A 7,534-nucleotide genomic window follows, 5' to 3' on the forward strand; every position below is an offset into this window, starting at 1 on the left:
CCAAAACATCGCGACTCATATTTTGTATGTCCAGACTCTCGCGACCAAGAATTGCCATTTCCAGATTTCTTGATTTCCCTTAAACTCGAGGTTCACTAGGATTAGAATTTAACTACCACATACAACAAATAAAATGTTACAGTAAAACTCAAGATATTCCTGCAAAGTATTTTTCAAAAAATTGTTTAACAATTTTCTACAACAAAGTACGAAGTCAACATTTTTAGCAACCGAGAACAAGTTCCAAAAAACTGATATGATTCCAAACTTTTGAGCTTTTTGTTAGTTTTTATGTGGCTGGACTAACTTAAATAGGTCAAAAAACAATCCTCAAAAAATTCACCTTCTGAATTTTGTAAGGTAGAAGGATTCAAGCATTATTAAGAAGTTATGTTTTATAAAAAAAATTCCGAGCTAATTTAACAACAAAAAATGTTGATGGCTAGTCTCTGGATGCAAAAAATCAAAAACATTTTGAAAAATACATGAGAAAACACAAATCCATCAAGCTGAGCTCAAAAGATTATTCATCATCCTTTCCTGAAAAAAAACTGATAATCCTTGAATTCCGTGATAAAAAAAACGGATTTTTTAAAATCTGATCTTTTTTTTTGCAAAAGCGAGATTCGTATCTAGTTATAAAATTTTGTTGTGCAATTTTTCAATTTTTCATAGGAGGATATTCGTTGCTAGATACCCGAGAGGATATAGCTAAAGAGATCCGAAGAAAAACGAACAATTTTTGCTAATTTTTTAGAATTTATCAGTTTATGAAATTGTATGAGATTGTAAAAAATAATGCTGCTGTTGCTGCTATTTTAGTAAATTTTAAGAAAAAATTTGATGGAACTGCTTAGATTGCCTTACATACATCTCTACAGTTCCGACAAAACAACATCTATGTGCAATGGTTTGAATTGTTGAGTTTCGCCATTTGATAAGGCCACATGAAGTTCAGAAGTATGTTTTTGAGCACCACGGGTTGAAAAAAACAACGTTTCCAGCCGGATGATATGCCACCCGCGACAAAATGAAACAAAATTCAGCGCGAGTTTTTTCTGTCTGGATTTTTTTGAATCTGAAGACCGGACTCTCATTGTTCTTGCAATAAGTACGTTTTTTTGTTAGCCGTCGTTTCAAATAATTTTCGCTATGACAAAAGCTCGACAATTTTAGTAGATTGCAAAATTGGAATATGGTGGAAAAAGAAAATTGATCCTCTAGAAGATAAAAAATGTGCGAAAATTATTTAGATTTTTGCTTCACAACCAAATGGCAAAGCTATAGAAAGTGTGGCACTCGAAATGAAAAGCTTACCAAAATTCATAATCACGCCAAACACATTACAATGATTCATAAACGAGTATGCTATTTGATGTTGCGGTTAATTATGTTTTTCTAGTTTTGAACTCGTTTTATTTTTTGATCATTCTCCTACGAGCACCATCTTCCAGCTAAGCATAAACGGGACTGCATCACTACCATTTTAGCTTTGAATTAACATGACTAAAATTGACATGAAAATTTTAAGAGCGGAGCAGTACACCCGAAAAAATGAACATGTAGTTTGTCGCATGTAAAATGATTAACATGTAGGATCGCATGAAACAAAACGTAGAATCACATGTATAAAATCACATGTCGAAATCACATGTTTTTTAAACATGTTAAATGTACAATATTAGTAAAAGGAGTTATAGTTTTCTGATGTAAAGTCTCAACTTTGATGATTTTTTGACTGCTTGCAATTGATGCCCGGGTCGAGGTCCCAGACTCATGTCCAGACTTTCGCGACAAAATTTTGCATGTCCAGGCTTTCCAGACCAAAATTAGGCATTCCAGACTTTGGCGACCAAAACCTGGAATTTCCAGACTTTCGCGACCATGACGATCCGTCACTACATTCGCGACCGAAGCGGAGGTGGCGCGACCAAAACATCGCGACTCATATTTTGTATGTCCCGACTCTCGCGACCAATAATTGCCTTTTCGAGACTTTCGCGATTTTGGGGGAAATTATTTGTCCATTTTGACTGAAGTTTGGGTTTTACTCAGCCAATAAATAAATTGGCGTGGTTTGAACTACTAATGTAAAAGCCTAGCGTAATTATTTTTTAGTCATGGGCTCAAGCTAGAACAGCGGGAAAAAAGACGACTAGCACGATTCTTGGGGAACTTGGGGAACTTGGGGAACTTCTGCATACTAATACACAAAAAATCAGATTGTTTTTTTTGTGTCACGTGATTTTTCGTTTTCTACAGAAAACAAAACAAAAACTTTTTGAAAATTATCTTGAAACTCAAATATGTGGTTTTCAGGAACATCATCTTGAGTTTTTACATCATCTTGAGAAGTTGTATCAACTTTTTGTTGTACGTAAATTTTTCACAGGAAATTTTTTATTTCTTTTTAAAATCGAGGTTTACTAAGATTAGAACTTAGGTAGAATTGAAAAAATTTTGTAAAATTATCACATACAACAAAATAAATGTTACAGTAAAACTCAAGATATTCCTGAAAAGATAACCATCAATTCAATTTTTCATAGGAGTATATTCATTACTAGGTACCCGAGAGGATATAGCTAAAGAGATCCAAAAAAAATAACAATTTTTGCTAATTTCACAGAATTTTTTAGTTTATGAAATTGTATGAGATTGTAAAAAATAATGCTGCTGTTGCTGCTATTGAAGTGAATTTTCAGAAAAAATTTGATGGAACTGCATAGATTGTCTTACATACATCTCTACAGTTTCGAAAATCACAAAAGAACATCCATGTGCAATGGTTTGGATTGTTGAGTTTCGCCATTTGATAAGGCCGCATGAAGTTCAGAAGTTGTTTTTGAGCACCACGGGGTTGAAGAAAACAACTTTTGAAGATTAGAACTTAAATAGAATTAAAAACTTTTTATAGAAGTTTCACATACAACAAATAAATCGTTACATTAAAACTCGGGATATTCTTGAAAAGTAGATCAAGCAAACAATTTTTCAAAAAGTTGTTTAACAAATTTCTACAATAAAGTACGAAGTCAACATTTTAAGCAACCGAGCACAAATTTCAAAAAATTGATATGAATCCAAAGTTTTGAGCTTTTTATCAGTTTTTATGTGGCTGGATTAACCTAAAAAGTTCAAAAAACAATCCTCAAAAAATTCACCTACTGAACTTTGTAAGATAGAAGCATTCAAGCATTATTAAGAAGTTATGTTTTATAAAAAAAAATCCGAGCAAAATTCATAACAAAACATGTTGATGGCTAGTCTATGGATGCAATAAATCAAAAACGTTTTGAAAAATACATGAGAAAAGACAAACCCATCAAGCTGATTGCAAAAGATTAATAATCATCTTTTCCTGAAAAATTTGATAATCATTCAATACCGTGATAAAAAAAAACGGATTTTTTAAAAGCTCATATCTTTTTTTTTGCAAGAAGGGACATTCAATTTTTCATGGGAGGATATTCGTTACTAGGTACCCGAGAGGATATAGCTAAAGAGATCCGAAGAAAAACGAACACTTTTTACTCTCAAAGTGAAAAGTTAACCAAATTTTATATCACATAATAGTGATTCATAAACGAGTAAGTTAATTGATGTTGCGGTTAATTATGTTTTTCTACTCTTGAACTCGTTTTCTTTTTTGATCATTCTCCTACGTGCACCGTCTTCCAGCTAATCATAAACGGGACTGCATCACTGCCATTTAAGCATTGAACCTACAGTCGTTACCTGTAATTTGTTTTGTTTTACTGCCTACCGGCACTGGATTTTCATTGTCTATCTCTGTAAAAATCATAATCGACTATCATCGATTAAAAAATGTATTATAATTTAACTTTTGTCTAATCAAAAAAATTATTTTAATCGATTATAACAATTATTATGGCTTATAACCAATTATGGTGGTTTAAAATCCATTTTTTTGTAACATTTTTCATAAATTTAAGAACACAATGCAGTGTATTCAAAACGTAACAGTTTTGTTTTTAGTTTATTACACATTACATCAGATAAAACTAGTTTATAGTAAGTTTTTTAGTTTCTATTGTTTTGCTGATCTATATTTATTTGCGTCCCTTCCAGCTTCTTAAGTTTCATCGCTTACAATTCCCCCTCCCCTCCCGTTTGCTCTTACACCCCCTTTTACACCACTATCCCACACTTAAACCCCCAATTTTACACCCCCTTGTTTACACCCCCACGTTTACATCCCAACCCACGCTTACACCTGCTCGCTTACACCGCGCTTACATCCCCTGTTTAACCTCTCCCCCCCCCCCCCCCCCCCACACACACACACACATTTACATTCACACACACCCTTAGCCTCGCTTCAATCCCCTCCCTTTGCAAATTTAGGAGAGTGTTGGTAGTGGGGGACCGAGGTGGTGGGTGAACGAGGGGGAGGAAGGTGTAGACATGGAGACAATCCATCAGGTTGTTCAAATTTGCCACGATAATCGATCATCTAGACAATATTTTAGTCAACGAAAATCCATGTTTTATCGATGTTTATCCATTAAATTTTGCTGCAGGTAGAAACAGCTGAACAATTTCAAGGACGTAGGTAGTAAACTACTTAAAATACCTATCTAAACAAAAACTTTCCTTTATCTTCGCTATGTTGTCCCAAATTATTGTCTTTTACTCTGAGAAACTTTGAACTTTTCTGCTAATAGTTTTCTGCACTTTTTGTTCCCACTTTCGAGGAAAATGTCTAGATATTTGTGCTCGGGTTGGTTTTTTTTCTACAGACAAGATTTAAAACTTTAAAGCTGACCGTCTAAAAGTTATCAATACCTGAGGTCTACTGAAAGTTTCTCTTTAAGTTTCGAGGTCATGAAAACTGACAAATTGATCAATTTTAGATTTTTTGCTTAGACGCAACTTTTTATTTTCTTTCACCTTTATATCAAACTGAGGCAAGCCAAATGGTTCAAATATTGACTTAATTTACGCAGAACTTCTTTCCTTTTTTCTAACTGACACAAGCCAAATTGTTCAAATATTGGGTAAAACGATACTCAGTTAATAATTTTGCAATTGACAATGTGCGTGGAGATTGATTTACAAAAATAAAAATTTTAAGTTTTTTCAAACTACTTTTAACACCAAAAACGAGTTCCTGCTTTCAAGTTCCTGCCTTCTAGTTCTGATTTTCTAAAGAAGATCTGAAATTGTTTACTCTAACATAAGTTGACTCTCAGATCTAAAAACTGATATTTCGGATCTTTGACAAAAACTTAGAAATTTAAGATCTTTATTTGGATTTGAAATCGACAGTTCCAGACAGTTTTTAATATCCTTGAAAAACAAGGTTTTCTCAATACCTCTTCTTGCTGTTTTCTCATTACAGATTTATGTTTAAATTAGTTAGCGGAAAAACAACTCCCGAATGATTGAACAAATTTTTTTTCAAGCTCAATTTTTATTCAACTGTTTTAAGGAGTTTTCAAAAAATGTTAGAAGACATAACAAATTTTTGAAATTCATGCGCTATTTATCAATTTACGATGTTTATCTCATGTTCATACTCATGTTTGGTAATCATACACAAGAAATCTGTTTTTGATGGGATCTGAAAAGATTGAGTAAACTTTGAGGTATCGCTAAGAAAAAAAAACAAAGAAGTTCTCAGATCACTAGAAGTGAGCAACCAACAGTTAATCGAAAACTTTCAATTGAAAAATATAGAAATTACAAGAAATTATTAAGATATTTTTGGTCAATTTTTTCAGCAATTTTGGTCAAAGGAGCATGGTTTGACTTGTTGAATTAGTGCTTCAAAAACTGTTCCACGAAGTTTAATATTTGATAAAAAATTTATACTCTGATTTGGTTAATGTCATTATAGGAATTTTTTAATAAAGATATATAAGTCCGAAAGACGAATCAAATTAACTTTACAGCTCCTCAAAAACAAAGAGGCTTTTTTTTCAAAATCAGAGAATATCGAAATTATCAGTGCTGCTCGAAATGCCTAAAAAACCATAATATAATATATCGCCTGGCCAACCTCAGACGACGAGTAACTATAATGCCTGAGCTTGCCTGGATAAGACCACACTTCAACAAAAAATTTATTTCCCACGGCGAGGACAAAATTTCTTCTCATGGTGAGTTGCGGTTTCCGATTATCATTACGGATTCCAGGACAGCATATTTTACTCACTTTTTTTCTTTGTTCGCAAAACCTCAAACTGTTCTGGATTTCAAAATTTTTGATGAAAAATTCCGCAATATTGGTCAAAATGGTGAAAATTAAATTTAAATTGTAGATTTTATGACGTTAAATAATTTTTTTTGAACGTTTTTGTTTCTTTGCTTATTGTTGTAATTTGTTCTAAAAATAACATTTTTAAGAGTTTTTCTCACCATCCAGAAAAATTACCCTGTGTATTTTTGTATCTTATATTGCAGTTAAACTATCTCCAAAATTCCAAAAAGAAAAATCAATTGAACCAAAAATGACATTTTTTTCAAGAAGCGTGAAATGAGAAAAAGCTTCTCGTTTGAGAAAACACCTCTTGTTTTGTTTTAAATCTCTTGTTGGAAAGGAACATCATAAGTTTTTGAACTAGAGATAACGGTTTTTTGTTCACTGGTTGTTTTGACCGTTGACCGTTTGAAAATATAGAGGAGTTTTGTTCGGGTGTGTTTTATAGTTTATTTTTCTATTTGTTTTCCACGAAAAATCAGATACCAAGTTTAATCACCGCAATGGTTCAATTGATCTGTGATTTTAAAACCCCTTGAGTCGTGATTCGATAAAAATTAGAAAGTTTGGGAAAAAGGTTCTTAGTGTGCAGGACAACCAGTTTGAAAGTTTTATGTTTTGTCGTATTGCGAGCTAAAAAGGTGAGCGTGAAAGCTTACAATAGCTAATTTAAGCTTAAATTAAGCCGTTTTAACTAAGATTGACTCAATTCAAGTTAATTATTGAAGTTCTCAGTGCCATTTTGTTTCCGTCAGATTTTATTTTTGTGTTTTCATCACCCCACACAAAAATAAGATATGTTTTTAAAACTATGGTCCGACATTTTGTACTACTGTTACAGTAACCGGCCATTCTTAAAATTTGTAATTTGCAAATTCGTTTCATATCTTCCATCATAGAGAAAAGAATGCAGACAAGCAAAAAATATATTCAAGTCTTTGATATCTGTTCAGCAAAAAACAGATGTCGATGTTTTTAGAACTGAGAAATCAATGGTGTCTTCTTCGAGCAAAAATTTTGTAATTTTACTTTATTTCATAAAATTAGTTTAATATTTTGGCTCACCTGAGTTTTTTCAATAAAAATCAATTTCACATCATGTGCTGTTGGCATGAAAAATTTAAGAGCGGAGCAGTACACACGAAAAAATGAACCTGTAATTTGTCGCAAAATGATTAACATGTAGGATTGCATGAAACAAAACGTAGAATCACATGTGTTAAATAACATGTGTAAAAACACATGTCGAAATCACATGTTTTCAAACATTTTGAATGTACAATATTAGTACAAGGAACTATAGGTTTT

The sequence above is a fragment of the Symsagittifera roscoffensis genome, chromosome 4 (assembly GCF_963678635.1).
Source record: "Symsagittifera roscoffensis chromosome 4, txSymRosc1.1, whole genome shotgun sequence".
NCBI classification, from domain to species: Eukaryota; Metazoa; Xenacoelomorpha; order Acoela; family Convolutidae; genus Symsagittifera; species Symsagittifera roscoffensis.